We start from the raw sequence: 24,654 nt of genomic DNA, 5'->3' as shown, positions 1-24,654 counted from the left end.
ACACTTCCTCATTAGTTTGGTTCAGAGTCTCACTTCCCAGGTCCCCTCTGGGAATCCTGTCTGATCAGAATAATTCTGTAGAAGAAGGTGAGTTCTTGGGTCGGTACAGGATCAGTGATGCCTCAGAAAGAGGAGACTTGATTTCTTCCACGGGGCCCTTGCTGTTAGCTGATGCTCAGCGGTTTGAGTTAGCACAATGAAGTCTTTTTCTGGGAAGGGACTATTTGGGAATAAACTTCCATGGATACCTCCTCACACACCCCTCCAACCCTGTCCCTTGGCTGTTAGCCTTTAGGGAAATAGAAGGAGCAGCTTGATCGGGGTTTTCCTAGAAAAGCCCTTCGATGGGCCCATTATGGAAAAGAAGCTGTTTTTGTTTTCTTTGATTAATTACAGTATCTTGTTTCCCAAAGCACATGTGGCCTTGGATCTTCCAATGGACAACAGCCACAAAGGAAGGGCCATGGCTGCCTGGAGCTTGACAAGGACCCCAAGACTAGGGCCGGTGCAGGGGAGCGGGGGTGGCATACGTAGCCCTGTTGTCAAGGACTTGGCTCTTCACTTTTTACCATTGACGTAGTTCAGGTTGTCCATTTCCTTTGTGTTTTCCTGCCAGTGTGAATAAGAGAAATATTAGTGTTTAAAGATTTCTTTACAGTTCCTTGAAAGCTGGCTGGGTGAAGTCAGCCAGAGAATTATATAACAGCAAAGCTCATTTAAAGCAACAGTGTCTTTCTATAGGGCTGTGGGGTTTCATTTATTGGTTTTGTTATAAATTATAAAGAAAAAGGTACTAATTTTATGAAGAAAATAGAAGGACCCTCCCATTCTTACTTTCTGTTCTTTCACTGGAGGGGTGCAATTTCTAGGGTGTTGGTTAAAAAAAAGAAAAGATACAAAACCTCTTTCAAGGAAGATAAGAAAAAATCATGTTCATTAACCTCAGGCAGTCATAGCATACTTAACCTTGTTTGAATTCAGAAGAAAAAATAATAATAAAGAGAAAAGCTTTCTAAAGTATTTGTTTCTTTTTTAAGAGTCTTGGGAATTTTATAAATGTTCAGCTATTTTTTCCTTTCAAAGGGAGCCAGACCCTTTGAGGTAGGGAAGGATTCAAGCATCAGGTAATCTACTACTATGATGTTCTCTGTGGTGCTTTAATACCTATCAAAGTGCCTACCATGCATTATCTCAACTGATCTCCCCATTCCCTTGGTTTGCCCTTCTGTTTCTTTCCATTTTAGAGATAAGAAAACTGAGGCCCAAGGTTTCTCTGACTTGCCTGGCATCACACAGCTCAAATGGAGACCAAATTCTGCGATTCTGTCTGTCTCTTGCTGGCATCACCCTGAAAAGGCCTCCTTCTCCTTTCCTGTATACCAGTGGATCTCAACCAACGGCAACTTTACCTCTCAGGGGACATTTGGAAATGTCTGGAGGTATTTTTGGTTGACACAACTGGCAGAGGAGGGCAGAGGTACAGGTGCTACTGGCATCCAGTAGGCGGAAGCCAAGGATGCTGCTATACATCCGACGGTGCACAGACTACTCCCACAAAGAAGTATCTGGCCCTAAAGGTTAATAGTGCAGAGGCAGAAAAGCCAAGGTCGGGAGTGCGCCCCACATCAGACGGAAGTTCCAACCTCTGGGAGTTGCCAGGGCTCCTCTGCCCAGCGACAGGCTTGGCCTCTCTCCCGAGGCTGCCACAAGAGCTGAAGCCACTGTCTAGAATGCCCTTTGGCAGCGGGCAAGTGTCCCCTGTGGAGTTTCCTGCGGGACAGGCAGTGCATCAGCTGGAGCTGCTGTGTGTTATAATTTATAGTCGCAGGACGCCTGTCTTCATTTAGCAGCAAGCTCGCTGGCAGCTGCCCTGCCAGGGAGGAAGTGAGTCCCGCAGAGGCCCGCAGCACCCCCCACAGCTGACAGCCCGTGGTATTTGGGGACGGCTGTTGCTCGGAGGCACCTGGGAATAGGCCAGGGTGGAGATGGCGCTGAGCACGTGGTCTCCCCTTCCGACCCATCCGTCAGCAGCGGCCCCTGCCAGAAGATGGCCTATTGAACATTTCCAGGAATAGCACTGCCAAGCCTGTCAACTGCTTTCTTGGAAATACACTCAATAAGGATGGCGGGCCTCCAGCAGGGAGAGCAGAAAGCCCGGCCTGGACCACGCCACTCAGAAACGGCAGGGCCTGGCTGCAGGCCCTGGCAGTGCCTTGGGGAAGAGGAGCTGTAGCTTCTGGAGTCGTTTAAAAACGTTCTCAGCGTGGAGGGGAGATGACCACACCTTTCAGAAGGTCGGGCCCTGCTGACCTCATGCAACCCCGTGACCTTTAAATGCCTGCTGTGTTTGTTCAGCCACCAGCGGACTGGAAGGCTATCCGGCTTGGAGGCCAGGTATTAACTAGGTATTAACTGTCAGCAGTGATTGACCTCAGTGTCATCTGGGGAGCCTTGGCCATCACTCCTTCTGTTGTAAGCTTCACTCTCAAATAGCGCCAAAGGAACATAAGAAAGGGCGAGTATTCCCCACTCCACCCCACTAACCCCACGCACACTGTGACTGTGGGGATATAGCAAATAAGAGGCAAAGATGTGATAACGAGAGAAAAATCTTATAAGCCACCCTTCCCCTCACCCCCTGCAGAAGTAACCTTCCCCCTCACAGAGGCCTGACATTCCTGTTGAAATTTGACCACTTGGAACTCTTTGCTCTCTGAGCTACGGCCTTCTCCAGCCTCTGGGGGGGTTGCCCAGGGGTTGCCAGGCTTGGGGATGCCCTAAGAAGGCCAGCTGCCTTCAAAGAAAACTTAAAGATGTAGGCATTATAAAAAAGCAAGAAATCAAAAACCGCGATGTGGAGGGTTCAGGGAATATTGGTTCCTCACCTTTTAAAAATAATAGCGTTATGAAGTTTACCACAGAGCAAGTATGGGACATCTATTTCATTTCTAAAAGCCACTGATTCACAGGACAAACATTATTCGAGACCCACACTGACCTACAATTAGTTGGTGGTAGGGCTGCCAAATACACTATCAGATGCCCAAGTAAATTTAAAGTTCAGAAAAACAACAAATAATCTTTTTGGTATAAGTTTATCTACAAGTCCAATTTACCTGGCCGCTGTGTTTTTGTTAAATCTGGTCACTTCTATTTGGGGGGATAAATTGTCCTAGTTGTTAATAACAGGGAACAGCAATACAGATTCAACACATATGAAAGATCATAGCTGTTAGAGGAGGAAAGCAGGGAAGGAAGAGGGTAGCAAGGAAGGGGAGAGAAAGATCAAGAAGAAAGGGAGATAGGCATAGTGAAGGAGAAGGAAACTAAGTGAAAGAGAAACAGGAAGTACTGAGGAAGGATGAAAACAGGAACATCTCAGAAAGACCTAAAATGCTGAGACAGTTCACAGGATGCTGTTTCCCTGGGAAATGCCGTTTCCTTAGCTAAACACTGTTCTTGTATCTTTTGCTGCTCTTTGTTCTATCTGGTAAAACCCACAGTGACCACTAGGGAGTAATGAGTCCTCAAGCTATGATGGCAGCATCTAGGCCAATATTACCCTGGAGGCAGGTTGAAACCAAACCTAAGACTATATCCAACCTTAAGACCTGTTCCCCCATCCACTCACCCGACTCACCCGCACCCACATTGCTGTCATCAGAGGATTGTGGATTTTCAAAGAATTGGCATCTGAACAATATAACGGAGCTGGTTGTCATGATTCTATGGAACTTTTTTGTTGTTGACGATGATTCGGAAAATCAGTAGCTTCTTTCGCCTCGGGGTGAAAGTGGCGATGAGCAGGGCGTGCATGCAGACAGCAGAGATTTCCTGAGTTGTTAATCCCCTTGTTCTCTGACCTGCAGATAGGAGGCCAGGTTGGCCTGACCCAAAGAGAGAAGCCTTAATAGGCTTCTAGGGGGATGAGAGACGCATACCTCCTAGGGAAAAGCTGTCATGGTGGTGGTGGTGGGATGGAGGGGACCCTGCTTTGGAGCCCCCCCATCCCACATGTATCCTGGGGAATGGAAATGGGGCTGCCCTCGGTTACCTGGGCTGCGCTATTAGATGTGTGATACCAGAGCAAGGGAATAGGTCTCCCCATAAACTCCAGTGAGGAGCAGAAGAGACTGACCAGTGGCCCACCGTATTGTGACTCTATTCCAGACAGCTGCTCAGACTGTGGCCACACGGGATGTTGTCATTACAACAGTAGCTGACACTCGGCAAGCATCTCCTCTGGGCCAGGCATGTGGGAGGTGCTTTATAAACACTGTCCCAGCTGGCCTTCAACAACTGCCTGATGTTGTAGGGATACTATTATCTTTCATATTACTATTTCCCTAATTTAAGAGGTAGAGAAATCACGACTGCAAAAAGTTAAGTTGCTGTTTCAAAGTCAACTGATTAGTGAGTGTTCGGGCTGAGATTTGCCTCCAGTCCGCCTAACTCCCAGCTCAGGATTCATCCCCGTCCCTCCCGTCAGACTGCAGAGGTCAAATCCCAGCTCCATTACTTACTAGCTGCATGACCTTGGGTAAGTTATTTAATGTCTCTGTGCAACTGCTTCGTCATCTATAAAACGAGGGTAAAAATAGTATCTAGCCCATGGAGTTGCTGTGAAAATTTAATGAGTTTGTGTCAAGCACTGAGAACCCAGTACTTTACTTCCCTTACTTCATCCAATCCTCTAACAATTCTCAAAGTAGTTAATATTATTATCCTTCTTTACATGTGAGGAAACTGAGGCCCAGAGGGCCAATTAGCTTGGTCAAGGTCAGTAAGTGGGACAGCTGAGATTCAAACCCAGACAGACTGATCCATAGTCCATACTTATAGATTCTGCCTCTGTACACTTTTATGTGTTCATTTCATAGTTTCTGCCTTTTAGAACTGGGACGTTGTCAGGTGGCATTTTTGTATACTTACACCTGTGGACAAGGTCCAAGATCGTCCTTAAAGCTACCAAATACACATCCTTCATAGTAGAATTGCTCAGAAGATTCAACTTTTCTGAATTTGCTCTCTATCTCTGCTTGTTGATAATGACTGTAGTCGTCAGGCTAGGCTAGGCTACAGTGCAGTAACAAATAAACCCTGAAATCTCAATGCTGTTATCACAACAAAGGTTTATTGCTCCCTCACAGAAAGCCTAAGGAACTTTCCTCTCTGCGTTGACCTTGTGGCTCCACACAGACATGCAAGGTCACAGCCAAATGAGACGGAAGAAGTGGAGGAGAGACTCCCATTAACATCCATGGTCTGGTCGTGCCTCTTCTACTCACAGTCCTTTGTGCAGGACGGTAACATGGCCTCAACCCCTGCAAGCGAGGAGGGGAGGGGAGCACGTGGATTTTCCCTTCCCAGAGCTGTGGTGGTCTCTACCTCCATGAATAAACCCAGCTCCTAGCCTCAAGTTAAGAACAACTGCTAGCAACTTTATTAACCAGGTTGTGAGAACCCCTTTCTTATTAATTATAGTCATGTATTTACTTGAATTGAAACCTCTTCATTTGTTCACTCAATAAATATTTATTGAGTGTTCCCTCTCTACCAGTATTTTTAGGCCCCCAGGAATATATCAGTAAATGAAACAGAATAAAGCCACTACTTTTGTAGAACTAGCATTCCAGTGGGGAATGGGAGAGGATAGACACTTAACCCAAAAATTAAGAAAGTGGTATAATATATTAGGTGTTGGTATGTGCAAGGGAGAAAGATAAAACACGGAAGAGGGGATCAAGGTGTGAGTGTGTGTATGTGTGCATTGAGGGGATGATTTTAAATAGGGGGGCTAGGGAAGGCCTTCCTGAGAAGGTAACATTTGAGCAGACATCCAAAGAATGCAAAGGGCTCTGGGGTGAAAGCATTCTAAGAAGAGGAAGTAACTGGCGCAAAGGCCCTGAGGCAGGGGACTGCCTGACGTGTCAGAGGACAGCCGTGTGGCTGAGACGGACGGAGAGCAGTAGAAGACGAGACCAGGAAGGGGATGGGGGTGGGATGTACTGACCCTTGAGGACCTTGTGCTTTTACTCCTGCTTAAAAACCTCCATTTTCTCCTCCTTGTCCTAAGAACCTGGTCCTGGCTCCTCCCCCACCTCCCAACACACCCACTGTTCTTCTCTCAGTCCCCCTGCAGCAGTGCCTCTCAGACTTGAGGGGCGTCAGGACCACCTGGGGGGAGTGTAAAATCAGATTTCCCATAGTGGGGCCTGAGAATCTGCCATTCTGCTGCTGGTACAGGGACCACCCTTTAGGAAGCACAGCCATAGTGTGACAAGCTCTCTCTTGCTTTTGGGCTTTTCTACTTATTTCCTCAGGAAAGCTTGCCTGGATTCCTGGACAGCACCAACTGTGTAATTTGTGAGGTCCAAGGCAACATGAAAATACAGACCTCTTGTTCGAAAAGCAGGGAAAAAAGGTTCAGTTACAGGTAAAATATAAAGCTTTTCCTTTTAAAATATTATATTATTTATAATAATTTTATTTATAAAATGTGATAAGTGTAGTGATACATGAGTAACAATACAAATGTTTTTTTTTTTTAGATGTTGGGGGTAGGAGTTTATTAATTAATTTTTTTATTTATTTTTGCTGTGTTGGGTCTTCGTTTCTGTGCGAGGGCTTTCTCTAGTTGCGGCGAGCGGGGGCCACTCTTCATAGCGGTGCGCGGGCCTCTCACTATCGTGGCCTCTCTTGTTGCGGAGCACAGGCTCCAGACGCGCAGGCTCAGCGGCCATGGCTCACGGGCCTAGTTGCTCCGCGGCATGTGGGATCTTCCCAGACCAGGGCTCGAACCCGTGTCCCCTGCATTAGCAGGCAGACTCTCAACCACTGTGCCACCAGGGAAGCCCACAAATGGTTTTTTAACGGTAAAACATATTTTTGATGTCATAATTTTATATAATACAATGAATAATACTGATTAATATGATACCGAGATTCTTCTGGTTTGCTTTCCTACATATTCATTCATTAGGTCATAAAAATGTGTACTTTTAATAACTTAATTTTCAATTTATATACTTGAAAGCAACGTCATTTGCTGTTGGCAAATGTAAAATTACAAATATTTTTTGATAACTTTAATTTTGACAATTAAAATCTACTAATGCAGTTGTTACCAGAGCAGATAAGAGAGTTTTATAGGCTATGACAACATTGGGGTACACATTTGGTAAATTATTTCGAAATATAAGTTTCGGTACCTCTAGAGGTGATGATTCCCGTGGAACTATTTTCTACAGAGTTAACTCTTTATACAAATCAGTTTCATGTAATTCTGAATTTAATATGCAAATTTATATTATTTATAAATAATTAAATTAGTGGTATTTACATATAGCATTTATATTACCTAATCAGTTAATTATATGATTTTTATACACAAATTTAATGTTAGTATTTTCTGACAGTTCCTGCAACTTGTGAAAATCTATAAGAAACCAAAGTGGCTTCATGATTTTTATATAATTCAAAATGCCTGATATGCATTCTATCACTGTATCTTCAAATATAAGAAAATTCATTTACATATTGTCTTCCTTGTTAATTGTTTATCTGAAACTTTGTGTGAAGGCAGTGTTCTATTCTATTGAATGGAACAATCTTTACATTTAATTTCTATTTCTGAGCCCGTGTATGTTTGGTTTGCAATGCTGTAACAGTTTTCAAAACCAGAAATTCTAAATTCTTTGAAGAATTTTAATAAGGCCCTGACATGCTTTATTGCAATGTCAATGTGTACGCCCTTAATTTGTAATAATTTACTGACAAGCTTTACCACCTGAGTGCCTGAGTGTCCTGGTGCTCATATTAGAGAGTTAATATTTGTGCAGATGCCACAGGGACAGGCTCTGGGGAGAAACGGGTTAGCCAATCTCCCACCATGCGTCCCAGCACTGCCCCTGGAACCACTCCACTCTCCACGGCTGCCACTGCTGCCACCACCACTGCATCTGCTATTGCTGCTGCCGCCATCAACCAATCTGGGTCCAGGTCCCAGGCAGGGCTGCCCTCGTTGCTCCAAGGGGCTCTGGACAGCCCCAGGTGTGCACATGCTCACCAGAAGGCCAGGCCGGGTGCGTGGTGCTGCCCGCTGCCACGCCTGTGTGCTCCAGCCCCCACGTGTGTGCACTAATGCCTGGCACAGCAGCTCTGCTCACACACGTGCTCCATTGTCCTTTCTGACTTCACAAGTTCAAATATAATTAAGAATTTCAAGACTCTGACAACAGAGCATTAAACCAAGCACGCTGTCCCTTCTGAGTGGCCCTGCTTGCACACCCACAAAGTTGGTCCTGCTCCTGGGCTAAGTGTCTTACCCTAGTTTTGCCCATAGAGCATCTTATATTATTCTCTAACAGTGTGTCATCCTAAATTATTTAATGTCTGTTTTCCCTGCTAGACAGGATCAGCAAACTATGACCCATTGGCTGAATCCTGCCTGCTGCTTGTTTTTGTAATGAAGTTTTATTGGAACATAAAAACTCATTTATTTCGGTGTTGTCTGTGGCTGCTTTCATATTACAAGGAAGAGTTGAGTAATGCAACAAGGAATGTTTGGCCCAGGAAGCTTAAAACATTTGCTGTTGGTCCTTTATAGAATTCTACACTAGACTGTAAGATCCCTGAAGGCAAGAATCAGGTCTGTCTAGAACAGTGCCAGGAATATAGAAAATGCTCAGTCAATACTTGTTGAAAAACAAAAGAATTAAAAAATGAATACATAGAGAGCCTAGTATTTTTTTTTCTTTTTTTTTTTTTGCGGTGAGCCTAGTATTTTTTGAAGTAATTTATCTTAAAGAAAACCATGTACATTTTGTTTGATTTCACTTTTTGTTTTCGTATAAAAATTGTGTCTAAAGTTACTTGCCACACTGTGAAATTGACTCTCCAGGGAAATGTAAGGTGTTTGTCTTGTAGTTGGCATACCCTCCTGACATGTTACTATACTCCTTAGTCTAAAGAAGCACAGGCATTGAAAATCCATCATTCCTCATCAAATAATATTTATTGAGCAAGGCGTGGGGCTAAGCGTTACGACAGGAGTGATAATAATTTGCACTTGTATCTTACCCAAGAGAATTTTACAGGCTATCGACCAAAGGAGAAAAGACTTGCAAATAATATATTATATACACAAGCAACTATGATAAATAGTGTTCAGTGCAGAAGGAAATTTCTGGATCAAGTGCTATCATCTTTCAGAGTCAGGACACGTTCCTTTTGACTGTGAAATCAGAAGAAGCTTCTCACCAGGCATTCTTTTGGTCTCAGATCCAATTCCTGTTCTTTTTCTGCTTTGCTCTGCACCACAAGGAGCTAACTCCTGCAAACTTTATTTCCCTGGCTCCCCTGCCAACTGATTCCAGCTGAGTCCCTTCGGTGGGTGGCCACAGAGAAAGACCAGAAGACTGGAGGAAGGGGGAGGAACCAGGGTATTTCTCCTCACTCTCTGAGCCTCAGTTTTCTCATCTATACAATGAAAAAACCAATAGAGTATTTTCACAGGGTTTCTATGAGAAATAAGATAAGGCATGCAAAATGCTTAGCATAATACCTTATATATGAAATAAACATTCAAGGAGTAGATCTATTATGGCTTTTAGCCTTGCTTAGGTAAGTGGAAAGAGTGCAGTGATCAATAAGTGATGTCTGCCAAGAGTGAAGGGTTGGGGGGTAGTGCTATGTGAGAGGAATATTTACCCAACCCTGATATCTTGGAGCTGTATTGTGGAGATAGAATTGAGAGGACCTGGCAAATGGATTGACAGACTGGTAAGGTATTGGGAGAAATCGAAAAACTGGGATAGTGATACCAAAAGTAGACATAGGCAATGAATAAGAAAGAGTAGGTTTGGGAGAGAGGATTATGAATTCATTTTTAGATAAGGTGTTGTTGGGCTTTTTCCAATTACCAAAAAACAAAAACTCCAAAACAAAAAAACAAAAAAATGGTACACTTAAGAACACCACAAGAGATGGGAGATTTTGATAGAAATACACGTGTGCAGTGAGTTAGCAGAGAAAACCATCTCAGCAGCTACACGCTCAGACCTAATGGACAACTGGAAAACTGCGGGAGACCACAGCAATTCCAGTTACTATAGTCTAGTCTTCTCTTAAGAGGAGAAACCATTGTTCTTTGCTTACTGAGTCTTTCCTGCTCAGGACTCTCTCTGCTTCTGGTTCTGTCTCTAGATTTCCTCTTCCTGCCTTTGTGCTGTGGTTATATTCTTTGCGTCCAGCATTCAAGATGATCAGACTGCATATTTACCATTTAGTGTGGGGCTTCCCAACTAGGATGCATTCTCAGCTCAGACCACCTCACAGTTTCCTTAGGTCTGGCCCATATTGGACGTCTTTGGCTTGGAGTGGCAGCTGTGGCCAGCATAGCAGTCACCTGACAAGGTGTGTCAAAGTCCACCCTCTCAGGAGCTGTGTAACTAGCTGTGAAACCAGTAGGTTTTATGGTGTATACATGGTGAGTGAGCTGGAGATGTCATTGAGATCTCCATGGAGCTGAAAGTAAGATTGGGTCATGTTGAGAGAGCACTGAGGAGACTTAATTACCTCTAATGTTATATATCCCATGCAAATTCAATCATACAAGATCAAAATCTGTCCAAGGTTCAGGGCAAAGAAGTCAGAAATTAAAAAGATGGTTCTTCTAATGGAATCCAGAAAGTTAGACAATTTGCAGAGGAAGGGATTTTCTTACTGTCGTTTATAGGGACTTCACCAATTTTTTTCTTTTTTTTTTTTTTTTTTTGGCCATGCTGCATGGCATGTGGGACCTTAGTTCCCTGACCAGGAATCGAACCCGCACCCTCAGCAGTGAAAGCATGGAGTCTTAACCACTGGACCACCAGGGAATACGTGGGACTTCATGCATTTCTTAGAGGAACAACCTAGAAATTGGCTTGGAAGGGTGGGTGTGGTGAGGTTAGGGTTTTCTTACTGCTTTGAGAATAAAATAGTCTACAGTTTAGGAAAACAAACAAAACAACCCAACCCTCTGTGATTCTTCTCAGAACTCTTCAAATCCAAGACATCCATCACATTGAAACTTGAGGGGCCCAGAGCTTGCAACACACATATTCCAAGGATAAGTTGATATGAGCTCACACATATGTATTTCTTTAAAAACAAAGAGAGGAAGGAAAAAAAGAAAGAAGAAAAAAATTTAAAAAGCAGTCTTTTGAAAATCTATTATTGATGGAGACAGATGGGGCTGTAAGGGGGCAGGTGGATGCTTGCTCTTAAAATCCCAGGTGAGGACAAACAGGCCAATTCTTTAGGCAGCAATACCTGATAGATGGTATATGCACTTTTTTTTTTTTTAATCCTTCAGAGAGAAGTGCCCCAGCGTGCAAAGTCTTGTGTTAGAATTATTTAAATTAAAAATAATGAATTCCACAGACACTATTGAAGAAGCAGAAAATTTTAAATGACGGAAAATAGCCATATCCTATCCTCTAACCATACCCCCTTATTATATAAGTACTTTTATCATTTTATTCATATTCGTATTTAATTTTTATGTAATGGTCATTGGATCCCCTTGGGCTCACCATGCAGAACTTCTGGGTCTGAATGCTGACTCCAGCACTTGGCCTCTCTATGACATGGCAAGTTACTTAAACTCTCGGCTTTAAGTAACTGCACTCGGCTTTAAGTAACTCTCGGCCTCGGCTTTCTCATCTGAGCACTGGGATAGTAATAGTACCAACTTGAGGATTAAATGAGACAGCTTCTGTAGAGTGCCTAGTTCAGTGCCTGGCACACAGTCAGTTATAACCGTTATGCTCACCCATCATTAAAATAAGGCAGGGGCTTCCCTGGTGGTGCAGTGGTTGAGAGTCTGCCTGCCGATGCAGGGGACGTGGGTTCGTGCCCCAGTCCGGGAAGATCCCACATGCCGCAGAGCGGCTGGGCCCGTGAGCCGTGGCTGCTGAGCCTGCGCGTCCGGAGCCTGTGCTCCGCAACGGGAGAGGCCACAACAGTGAGAGGCCTGCGTACCACAAAAAAGAAAAATAAATAAGGCAGCTGTAAAATTTCAGGTTGGCTGGGACAGGAGAACTTAGCAGTTGAAGTCTGTGTTAGCCTCCCCATCTTTTTCCTGTCCTGCAATGATGTATTCTTGGGTCTCCTTCCTCTTGCTGTCCAAGACCCCACCCAATCCAAGATGAAAGAAGTAACACACGTTGTTAACTGTGCACTCAACATATGCTGGAAAGACACATACTAGGATTTGGGAAAACGAAACAGTGATGCTAGCTGATCTCGTAGAAAGGTGGCCATGCTCCAGTGCCGTGCCAAGCTCTTCATGGGCATCTTCTGAACCAGCAACCTATGGGGTGGCCACCGTGCTTTTCATACAGTTGAGGAATTCATTTCTCGGGAAGGTTACTGTTATGGGCTGAAGTGTTTCCCCCTCAAATTCATATGTTGAAGCCCTAACCCCCAGTTCCTCAGAATGTGACTGTATTTGGAGATAGGGCCTTTAGAGAGGTGATTAAGTTAAAATGAGGCTATTGGGATGGGCCCTAATCCAGTCTGACTGGTGTCCTTATAAGAAGGGGAAATTTGAATACCAGGGATGCAAGCACACAGAGGAAAGGCCATGTGAGGACACAGCAAGAAGGCAGCCACCTGCCAGCAAGGAGAGAGGCCTCAGAGGAAACCAAACCTGCCGACACCTTAGTGCTGGACTTTCAGCCTCCAGAACTGTGAGAAAATTAATATCCATTGTCTAAGCCACCCAGCCTCCTATATTTTGCAGCCCTAGCAGACTACTGTAGTTACATAACTTTTAAAATCTTATGGAATATTCATCCTTTAAAAAGGATATTCTGACATAGGCTGCAGCACAGATGAACCTTGAAGACATTATGCTAACTGGAATAAACCAGTGACAAAAGGACACCTACTGTATGATTCCACTCAGATGAGGTACCTAGAGTAACTAAACTCACAGAAACAGAAAATAAAATGGTGGCTGCCACGGTCTGGGGGAGAGAAGAATGGGGAGTTATTGTTTAATGGGGACAGAGTCTCAGTTTTGCAAGATGAAAAACGTTCTGTAGATGGATGGTGGTGATTGTTCCACAACAGTGTCAATGTACTTAATGCCACTAAACTGTACACTTAAAAATGATTAAAATGGTCCATTTCATGACATGTATATTTTACGCAATAAAAATTTAATTAAAAACAAAAACTTGGGGGGACTCCCATTCTTCATGAAGTTCGGTCTCACTGAAATCTTGACTAACTGCTTTTGGAAGGATGAGAAAAGGAAGGTTGAGGAGAAGGAGGGAGTGGGGAGAGGAGAGGCGGCACTGGGGACGGGATGAGGAAGGCCTGTTGGCCTCTGCTGCTCTGTCGGAACACTGGCCTGCAGATCCAGACGAAAACTATCCTGACCTCACCTGCCTCTGAGCACTGGATCCATAACGTGTGCATGTGATCCCTGCCTTTTCAATTACGACGATGGAGGAGAACATGATTTCCAAATGTGAGGCTAAATTCCCTGTGATTTTTTTTCTTTTAATGCCTTTTACCTCCCCTGTTTCCCCACATCTCCTGGCCCTGCTGTTTATCACACACAGAAAGAAAACGTCCTCAGTGGTGGTCAGAGCACTTTGCTAATTCTTCCACAGCAACAAAAATCCGATCAGCCTCTCCTCACGGCCACCGCAGATTCGCTGACCCTTTCTCTGGGTTCCCTGCCAGACCTACAACCTGAGGGGTTAGGCCCTCAGTATCTGCCTGCTCTTTTGATTTGAACTGACCCATGTGGCCCTGCCCAGGGAACCCCCAGGCACTCCACGCTTGGACCCTAAGAAAGGCACTTGCCCAGGTGCTGCCTCTGTCTGCACTCTGCCTCCACCTCCCCAGGTGGCCCCTGAAGGGATGCCATGTCCTTCCTCCGGGACCTGCGAGTGGTAAGTTTCTCTGCGTCAATTTCTCCTATGATCTGTTGTTGAACCGCATCTCACCATCCAGCACCCTGTGCTCCAACCTAACAAATGTTAATTTAACAAAGTCACAGCACAGAGACAAACCCAAACTGAGGGACATTCTACAACATAACTGGCCTTGAAATCTTCAAAAGTGTCGGGTTGCAAAAGACAAGACGTAGAAACTATTCCAGACTAAAGGAATAGTCTGAAAAGAGACAGACAACGACTGTCGCTCGGTTCTGGACTGAGTCGTTTTGCTGTAAAGCACGTGATCGGGACAATTGGCAGAACTCAGATGAGGTCTGAGGACTAGACCATGGTGGTGTATCGGTGTGCATTTCCTGATTTTGAAGCTTGGACTGTGGTTATACAGGATGATGTCCTTGATTGTTGCGATTGCACATGGAAGTATTCAGTAGTGATGGGCCATCAGTTAGGCAACTTAACTACCAAATGGCTTAGAAAAAAAATAATTCTTTGTGCTGTCCTCCAAGTTTTCTATTAGTGTAATTTTGGTTCAAAAAAATAGAAGAGAAAGAAGCAGTACCTTGTTTGTTTAGGAGGTAGCCATGCTCAGCGTTTTTTCAGGTGATTTCAGGTACCAGCCTGTGATGGTTCCTGAACTTGAGTCACCTTTTTGAGTTTTCCTGGTGAGTGGAGATGCCGGCAAGATTTGGGAGGCTCTTGAATGCTGGCCGGTGACAGCATGCCTTCCATATTTGATGTCTCTTGGTCATCCTTTCCTTTCTCATAGTTTTCTTGTTATACTTCCCTGTCCTCTTCAACTTTTGTCTTCCTTTAAATGAATAAAAATACGACTTCACAGAATAAATGATAAGGTGTTAATTTGTTGTTTAGAAATCTGAGAAATGAATGCTCTGATACTGAATTTTTATTTTAAATTTTCCCTTTTTTCCCAACCTAAAAAGGAAACATTTTTTAAAAGATTCACTGACACAGGTAGGCTAAAATCAGCTTTAAGGTATTTCTTCTAGTAAAAAATAAATAAATCAGTCACATAAAGGCTAGTAAACTTGATTTTTAAAAATATTTAAAAATATAGGGATCTGGATGGAAACGGGGGGAAGGAGAGCCATCAGATGAACGAATCTGTCCATAATCTTGCTATTCTGGTAGAAGGACTCATGATGATTTGATGTGTGAGTTTCCAGTTATGTGTGTGTGTGTTTAGAAACTTATTTTTTTAATGGAAATTACACTATACATGCTGTTTATGATCTCACCTACTTAATAATATTCTTCTACAAAATCATTTTTAAAGGTTAGCTAGTAAGATCCCACTGGGTATGAATCTTAATGTAGTTTACTAACCCCAGCTGAGGTTGGATTTGACATTAGACGTGGACTCCCTCCATGCCTCAGATTTTTGGTTCACATTGTACTTCAATGTGGAAGAAAAAAACGGAAGACTTGCCAGGTTCTTTCTGGGAGGACTTGTATTGCTTCCCACTTTCCCATGAACAGAATTGGGCTGTGAGAGGGAAATTTCGAGGAGTGATTGAGATCACACTCCTGAACGGATGAGCTGGGTTCGAAACCTGATTCTCTCATCACCAGCTGTGTGAGGTTGGGCATGTTACCTAAAACCTTTGTGCCTCAGTTTCTTCATCTGTAAGACAGGATGAAATGAATAGTGTCCATCTCACAGGGTTATTGGAGGATTAATAAGCTCTAAGTAGCTAGTACGTGGTAAGTGCTTACTGGTGTTGGCCATTGTTAATACTCTGAACAAATGTAAGAAGCAACTTTTGAGGTCTGCAGAATGCTAGAAAGACACCAAGTGGGGCAAGCTCCTCCCTAGGAAAGGAAATAGTCTTCTGTGTTAGTGGCGAGCAGTAATTATGATGGAAAAAAACATTTTCCGAAGCCTGGAGCTGACGTGTACTCCTTGTGACATTTTAATCTCTGAGTAATAGATTCCATTGCCTGCAGAGCTGTGATTTTTCAGTTTATTGCTTTTTTCCTCTTCTCTCTCAAACCTGATTCCTCCTCCTCTCGGCTCCAGCCTGTCTCCAGCGACTGTGAACTGTTTCTGGACAGTCCCCATTCTGGAGCCAGGTTCTTTACTCAACTCAGACAAGGGAGCCTAAAGCCCCAGCAAGACACACTGCCTTCCTTGAGGAAGGTAGAGAAGGCCTACTGTGCGCTCCATCCGTCACATCCCCTTTCATGCTCCCAACAGCCCTGCAATGCTGATACTGCGATGATCTCCACTTAAGGTGTAGCCAAGGGGCCGTGCTTGGGCTTTGGAGTCAGCGAGCCCAGGTCTGGTTTTGTGACTCACACGTTCACTGTGAACACGGGGCAAGCTACTTAACTCCTCTGAGGCTTGGTTTCCTAATCTCTAAAATGAAAGGGACAATAATAATGCCAGCCTTAGAGGGTTGTTGGGAAAATTGAATTAAATCGTATGTGTAAAGTATATGGTATAGCCCCTAGAGCATGGGGCATGCTCAGTAAATGCTAATTACCATTGTTGTTATTGTTTAGAGTTGAAAAAACTGAGTCAAGGTAGTTATGATTTTTATTATATTTTGCAGGTGAGAAAAACCCCTCTATACCCATCTCTGAGTTTAGTCCTTTTCCCACTGTACACAGTGACTTGCCTCTCCGTGGCCAGGACTACCATTGTCCTGTCTTATTGCTAATAGAAATTTTAGATGGGTGTAAAGACTACATTTCCCAGCACTCCTTGTGGCTGGATATGGCCATATGACTGTTTGGCTAGTAGAATGTGCCTGGAAGTGATATCTGAAGCTTCCTGGTTAGGTGTTTACAGGAAAGGGATTTGCTTTCCTTTGCATCTTCTTCTCTTGAAGTGACTACACGGACTTTTACATAAGAAGAATATAATCCTCTATGTGTTTAAACCATTGTATTTGGGGTCTTTTTGTTACAGCAGCCAAAGTGACATAGAGAAGGAGCAGTAGTGTCAACAGTAGTAGCGTCGACAGCCAAGAGTCAGAAGATCTGGGTTTCCTGGCCCTGCCCCTCATGTGTCGCATGACCAAAGTATTCGTTTTGCTCCCTCATCTCACAACATTTACTTTGCAAGCAACTGTACTAGACATTAGCAATACAGAGACAAATAAGAAACAGCCCCAGAAATGATCTAATCTACCTGTGGTCTTAGTGATGTTATCCATGTCAATTCCTGAGGAGATTATACTCCCTTATAGAGGATAAGGATTCAGTTTTAGATGCAGGCCAGGGCTCAAGTAATTTCTGCTGGTTCCAGAACTTTTGCGGGTCCCAAATGGGCTCCAAATCTGTTAACATAGTTAGAAAAATCGTTGGTGCCTAGACACTTACTAGTTGCACATCTTTGGAAAGATATTGAATTTCAGCTCCAATGGTTCAGTGTCAAATAGAAACAATGGCACTTGGAAGATTAAAACACGTGTGAAGCACTTAGCACTATAATCTGACATTTGAGAGACAGTCAGTAAATGATGACGAAGGTGTTAGGCTCGATTCTCTGCCACATGTAAAGTGGGCTGTGGAATGAGCTGGCTAAGAAGACCCTCTGAAGGATGAGCATCACCTTTACCTCATAGGGGCTATGAGCTCAAGCGAGGCTGTGTTGGTTAAGACCCTTTTTGAGAGGGTGATGTGGCAGTGGAGTGGTCTCAACATTCAAATCTGCAACATGCCACCCTACTTACCTCCGTCCCTCAAATTGCTTTCCTTGTCTTTGCCAAGATCCCGTCTGACAACTGCTGCTCCATTTCAATGCTTTATTGTCAATTCTGAGAGTTTATGTTACTGGCTGTTGAGCATCTAGTCTCTGTGTCCATTGGGATCTATCCATATAAAACCACAATTAATCAGAAATCATGAAAAGAAAAAAATTTAACCTAATCATTAGATTATATGGACTCTACATTTGAATATTCATAACAAGTTACATATATATATATAAAATCTTGTGTTGAGAGCATCTGGAACTCAAAAATTATATATATAGATAGATCATATATATATCATCTATATATATATATTCCTTAATTCCACAGAGTAATGATTATTATCCTAATTTTATAGGTAAGTATACTATCGTTCAGAACAGTCCTAATTTTATAGGTAAGTATGCTGTTGTTCAGAACAGTCATGTAACTTTCCCAGGTACCTAGTGGCAGGTCTCTAATGAAGCTAATAAAATGTAAGTTCAGTCCTCTCACTTATACAAGCCTCTTCCAAGTCTCTGTATTGATTTTTATTTATTTATTTATTTTATTTTTGGCTGCATGGGGTCTTTGTTGCTGTGCACTGTCTTTCTCTAGTTGCGGAGAGCGAGGGCTACTCTTCATTGCGGTGCACAGGCTTCTCATTGTGGTGGCTTCTCGTTGTGGAGCTCGGGCTCTAGGCACGCAGGCTTCAGTAGTTGTGGCACACAGGCTCAGTACTTGTGGCACACGAGCTTAGTTGCTTTGGGGCATGTGGGATCTTCCCGGACCAGGGCTCAAACCCGCGTCCCCTGCATTGGCAGGTGGATTCGTAACCACTGTGCCACCAGTGAAGTCCCTCTGTACTGATTTTGAATCTATGCATTTCATATTCTTTTTCTTAAATGTTCCCCAGCTTGTATATGCTTCAGGCCCTACAAAATCTAGATTCTTCCCTGTAGGGTCACACAGCTGCTAAAAAATGGAGCTAGAATTTGAGCGGTAATCATTTGAGATTTCAATTGAGTTTAAATTTGCTATAATAGTTCTTTGTAATTTATTAAAATAGTGCTATTGGCACATATAGTTGTGCCAGTGGACCAATATTGATCCATAAGGTTGGGATTAGAATCTCACCATGATATGCCCAAATGATATGCTGGATAAATTTTATAAGTCCATTTGTTGATGTCAGTACTTCCTGTCCAAGGTACTACACTGTGAAAAGGACCGTACCTTGGTTTTACAGAGCATATTCCCTCTGACTTGCTAAGTGATTGCATGCATTTTTCTTATGGGCCAGAATTATCACTTCCATTTTATAATTGCTAATTGAGCAAAGAAGTAAACATCTTAACAGGAGAACCAGAATAGAGGATGAGGGGACTGTCATGAGCACATATGAGACACCTCTGGGAATTACCAGATTTGACTCAGTGACACGTTGAAGGTGCTGGGCAGCTTGCCTTTAAAATGTCAGTAATTCTTTACCTGACTCCAGTATGTCTGCAGCCTGAAAAGTCCTAACTGATCTCATTTCTTCCCTCACATCTTCCAGCCTCAGACTCCTTCATTCCTCTCCTCTGAACACCCACCATCTTTCAGAACTAGGACTGAGCACGGCAGAGGAATGTGGAAAAAGGAGCTGCTTACTCTCGCCCAAGAGTACAGGAATGTGAAGGTGGGGAAAAGACGCATGTAGCCACCTTTTGCCTCCTATTATGACTTGGGTCATTGTTGAGGCTTCAGTCACCTTCAGAGTTTACTTGGTAGAGAAAGACAAACATACCTTGAAGCTTCTGATTTCCTCTAATTCAGCCCAGAAGAAGTGCTGTCTCCATACCTTCAGTATCAAGGTCTATCCTTGTCTTATCAGAACAGTAAAAATTGATTCACATTCAAAACAAATCTCATGGTCTTAAAGATATGGAGATGTTGTTTTCTTTATCCCTTGAGAGTAGAGATAAGACTGATTCTGATTTTCTAGGAAGGTAGGGTGAAGGTTGGGTAAGGAGATGGGCAGAGAACAAGCCAAAGCATCTGAATCCTGTGCCAACTTCTCTGAACTTGGCAAGGGCATGGTAAGAAAGTGCAAAGACATGCTCGAGGTGATCCACAGGTGGGGTCCCTGTGAGGGCATTCAGAGGAGGCAGTGGCTTCTGCCTAGTCCAGGAGTCCGGGGCGATCCACCAACGGAGGGAGTCTTGCTTCCTCCCTTGGAGTCTGAGACAGGGATGTTAGGTAATGTGCCAGTTTCCAGAACAGCTTCCAGAGCTTATTTCTGTCTATTTAAGATGGATTTGAAATTCTGAGCCATCTCCATTATAGACAGGCCAAAAATCTTTATTTTTCCCACCTCTTTAACATTAAAAATTTTATCAATTAATAAATACAGGGGCTTCCCTGGCGCAGTGGTTGAGAGTCTGCCTGCCGATGCAGGGGACACGGGTTCGTGCCCCGGTCCGGGAAGATCCCACATGCCGCGGAGCAGCTGGGCCCGTGAGCCATGGCCGCTGAGCCTGCACGTCCGGAGCCTGTGCTCTGCAACGGGAGAGGCCACAACAGTGAGAGGCCCGCGTACCGCAAAAAAAAAAAAAAAAAAATTAATAAATACACACCGGGAAAAAACTAAGAAGTTAAGATGAGTTTATGACAAAAAGAAATAGTCTCCTTTTCTACTTCTCCCTAGCCTGGTCCCTTTTTTTCCCAGAAACCATTTCTCTTTCTAAATTTCAAAGTTTTAAATTTTCTGATGGTTGCCTCCACATTGATAAATAATTTGCTATAGTGCTGCCCTTTCATGATGTACCAGCTTTACACTTTTTACACTGACTTCCTGTTAAGATATGAGAGTTTTACTTACTTAATCCCTCCTCTAATCCCTCACCCTTCACATACTTACGTCACTATTTTCAGTTCCCAGGTTTTGAAATTTAAAACACTGTAATTAAATTTCTATTTATCTTATTACATCTTATCAGTTGAAACCAGCTCTTGCTAAAGAGTCAGGCTTTAGAAAAGCAAGGAATAAGAATTGTTCTGGGAATCCAAAAGGAGCAGGGATTAATGCACTGTCTTTAGGGTACTCCCCTATGTGAATCAGTGGGGATTCTTAATTTACCAGGAAGAGAAAGTCTGATTGGCTTACATTGGGCCACACGCTCACCCACTGGCTAGAGAGTGTAGGTCATGTGGATGAACAGTCTCACTGAGCCTGTATGTTGTGGAGGAGAAATGACCCAAGGGGAAATTGAGGTGCTAGTACTAGCAGAGGGGGTTAAGGATGCTGGGTACTATACTCCTCGATTTGTAAGGCATCCTATATTACATAGTCACCCCTTCCTTCCTTTCACCTCTCTCTTTCCTTCTTACATCTCTCATTTGAATTTGTAGTTTTACACTAACAAGATTCATAATACTCCTGGTCTTTTCTGTGTGTGCTTTGTCTTGCTGATTTTAAAAATTAGAAATCATTAGAGTCTTTACAGTATTATCTTTCTGGAGAGCAGTGTGCTATGATTACATTTATCTTCTTACAGTTTTTAATTTTTCCTGGAATTTCTAATTGCCTTAATTTTTGTATTCTCTGCCTTTATCATCTGCTTATGCTCCTAAAATGTCTCCAGCATACTGTGTAGTTTATGGAGGTTCTTTTCTCCCCGGAGCCTTCCTCCTGGAACTCTCCATTTACCTACCTCCTCTAATGTAGCCTGATGGTCTTCTGGGACCGATAATTAGCTGTTGTTTTCCTCCCCTTTGGTTCTCCTTTAAATCGGGCACACCATCCCCTGGATCTTATGACTTACTGTTTCTTTTTTTTTTTTTTTTTGCGGTACGTGGGCCTCTCACTGTTGTGTCCTCTCCCATTGTGGAGTACAGGCTCTGGACGCGCAGGCTCAGCAGCCATGGCTCACGGGCCCAGACGCTCCGCGGCATGTGGGATCTTCCTGGACCGGAGCACGAACCCGTGTGCCCTGCATCGGCAGGTGGACTCTCAACCACTGCGCTACCAGGGAAGCCCAACTTCCTCTTTCTTGATTTACTTCCTCGTTTGACTGGAGCACATCTTCTCAAGTAACTCTCAACTGCAGAATGGATAGGAGGTAAACTTTCTGAGCCCTGCATATATAAAGATATCCTGCCATCATTATTTAATGACATTTTATCTGGGATAGAACTCAAGTCAAAGACCATTTTTCTTCAGTTTTAAAGATATTGTTCCATTTTCTTTCAGCACCCAGTGCTGCTATGCCCATCGGTTTCTTTCTTTTTCCTTTGTAGATGACCCTTTTCTCTCTCTGAAGCTTTTAGGGTCTTTATTTTTGGTGTTCTGAAATTTCACAGAGATGTATCTAGGAAGGGTCTTTTTAAATTCTCACCTTTCGGTATAGAAACTCTTGTCCTCCATCTTGGGAAATTAATTTGTATTATTTCTTTCTCTCCTATTTCTCTGTTCTCTCTCTGGAACTCCTATTGGTCACATGTTGGATTTTCTGCATTGATCCTCCATGGTGCTGATTTTTTTCTCTCAGATTTTAGGGAATTCATACCAAGCGAAGGAGACAGTGGTGTCATGGAGCGTAGCACATATAGAGTTGGATGACTCACTCAACATACCTTCTAGTTCACCTTCCTCTGCTACAGAGTCTGGACAACTAAAACGTACGTTTCCCAGAACCCCTTGTGGCTAGATGTCAGGTACGTAGCCTACATTCTTCTAATTGGTTGTGCTAGTACAGGCGGAGGTGGAAGTGATCAACGTGAGATTGCAGCAGTGCACGGGTGATGGGATCTTCTGATGAGGAAAGTGGTAGAGGTGTCTAGTTATTCTGAGGCGGTAGTAGCCATGCTTACATCCTCAGGTCTACACTGGCTGATCAGTGCTAAGCAGCAGCTGTTGCCGTGTTTCTCTCAAGCAGCTGGCGTGGTCGGGCTCTTTCCTGGCTGTTATGTTTAGGTAGGTAGCATTCACACCTGGATCTCCATCCCTCCCCCAAATTCTGGGAGCCACCCAATATCCTTTAACAAGTCACTTTCTGCTTGAACTCCCCAGAATGGGTTTTGTTGTTTGCATAGAGAAAACTTTACATGGAGACATGCTCTAGATTGTATGGTAACAGAGGCAAAGAGGTCTTCTCCTTCCTGAAATGAAAGAAATGATTTCGTAGAATGAATGGCAACTGAGCAGAGACTATTAGGGTGAGTAGAAGTTAGCTGAATGGGCCATGGTAGAAAGAGATTTCAGATAGAAGCGCAAAAGTGAGTGAGCCCATATACATTCATTCATTGTTTATTTAATATTCATGAATACATACTACGTTCTAGATACTGTGCTAGTTTCTTTGCACACAGCAGTGAGTAAGATAACCAGGATTCCTGCCTACGGGATGTTTACATATTTCCAAATTGTGCGTGTAGATTATGTTACCTTGAAAAAATTTAGATATGGAGGTCACAATAAAGGAATTGTGTGTCCCTGTTCCCATTAAGTACTTGCATCTTGGGAGGTAAAGAAGAATAGACTTTCTTACCTGCATTCCTATAAGTAGTGGTGAGATAATTGTCAGAATACTGGGCATATTTGGTTTTATCTGGGTGATTGTCCTTTTCTGAAGAAGGATGGTCTTGTCTGTCTTCCTTAATCAATGTCTTAAGTGTTGTGTGTTGGTGCTGCAGAAAATCAGGGCTAGAGGAAGAAGACAGGCATTGAAGAGAGGGATAAAAACAGGCCAGTGCCAAGGCCCACTTTTCCAAGTCAGGTTTCATAGTGAAAACTAGAATGTTCTCACTATGAAAACTCTGGATGCCCACTCTCATTTCAGTCTCTTGGCTTTGTTTCTTGGACTCCAAATGGCCAAGACCAGTGATGGCATGACAAGCCCCAAGGGACAACACGTGATGACTGGGGCTAATGCTCCTGGATCCAAGGAAATTTTTAAAAAATTTTTAACATCTTTATTGGAGTATAATTGCTTTACAATGGTGTGTTAGTCTCTGCTTTACAACAAAATGAATCAGTTATATATATACATATGTTCCCATATCTCTTCCCTCTTGCATCTCCCTCCCTCCCACCCCTCCAGGCGGTCACAAAGCACGATCCAAGGAAATTTGCAGTCAGTCACCTCTGTGTGCTGATGATCCCCTTTCATACCTTGGCTTCATGCCTTGGCCGGGTTTTGGTTTTTTTATTATTATTTCTGGCCGCGTTGGATCTTTGTTGCTGCGCGCGGGCTTTCTCTAGTTGCGGCGAGCGGGGGCTACTCTTCGTTGTGGTGTGCGGGCTTCTCATTGTGGTGGCTTCTCTTGCTGTGGAGCATGGGCTCTAGGCGTGCGGGCTTCAGTAGTTGCAGCATGCAGGCTCAGTAGTTGTGGCTCGTGGGGCTCTAGAGCGCAGGCTCAGTAGTTGTAGTGCACGGGCTTAGTTGCTCTGCGGCATGTGGGATCTTCCCAGACCATGGATCAAACCTGTATCACCTGCATTGGCAGGCGGATTCTTAACCACTGCGCCACCAGGCAAGTCCCTTGGCTGGGTTTCTAATTCATTAATGACTAGAAAGATTATGTCCCTTCCTGATTCACAATGAGTTATTGTCTATAATACCATCCCTACTTTTCTTTGGCTTTCTCCCTTCTGGAAATTGGCAGTTATATGTTCATTAATTAAATCATGAGAACTGGTGGGGATCCAATGGCATTGGCAATCCACGAGGCAAATTCCAGATTCCAATAGTTAGTTGCAGAATCAAATTTTCAAAGATTTCATTGCTAGGACATTTTGTGAAGCCAGTTTACCAAAAAATAATAGTTAACATTTATAGAATGCTTTTTGAGTGCCAATAGCTGTGATAAGCATTTGTATTCATTTTCACCTTTAATCCTCACAACATCACCATGGCAGAAGTATTCTCACTGTTGCCGTTTTAAGATGATGAGGTTGGGGGTGGTTAAGTTTAAACTGAGTCAGTTAATAAGTGGCAGGGCCAAGATTAGGA

General features: G+C 43.5%; 1 protein-coding gene across 7 annotated transcripts in view; it reads left to right on the top strand.

The window, feature by feature from the left end:
• CRADD (CASP2 and RIPK1 domain containing adaptor with death domain) overlaps positions 1 to 13,611 on the top strand; it is a 224,174-nt gene extending 210,563 nt beyond the window's left edge. For 6 of the 7 annotated variants that reach the window (XR_012324257.1, XR_012324259.1, XR_012324260.1 and 3 more), the window contains one exon: positions 1,245 to 13,611. The gene's annotated coding sequence lies outside the window, so the exon portion shown is untranslated. The remainder of the gene's footprint in view (positions 1 to 1,244) is intronic. The other variant, XR_004528861.2, reaches the window with a different exon arrangement.
• Positions 13,612 to 24,654: the final 11,043 nt, after the last annotated feature.

Source organism: Tursiops truncatus, chromosome 11 (assembly GCF_011762595.2).
Source record: "Tursiops truncatus isolate mTurTru1 chromosome 11, mTurTru1.mat.Y, whole genome shotgun sequence".
In the NCBI taxonomy this organism is placed as follows: domain Eukaryota; kingdom Metazoa; phylum Chordata; class Mammalia; order Artiodactyla; family Delphinidae; genus Tursiops; species Tursiops truncatus.
Note: the sequence above shows the minus strand (reverse complement) of the source record. Positions and strands in the feature narration are given on the sequence as shown.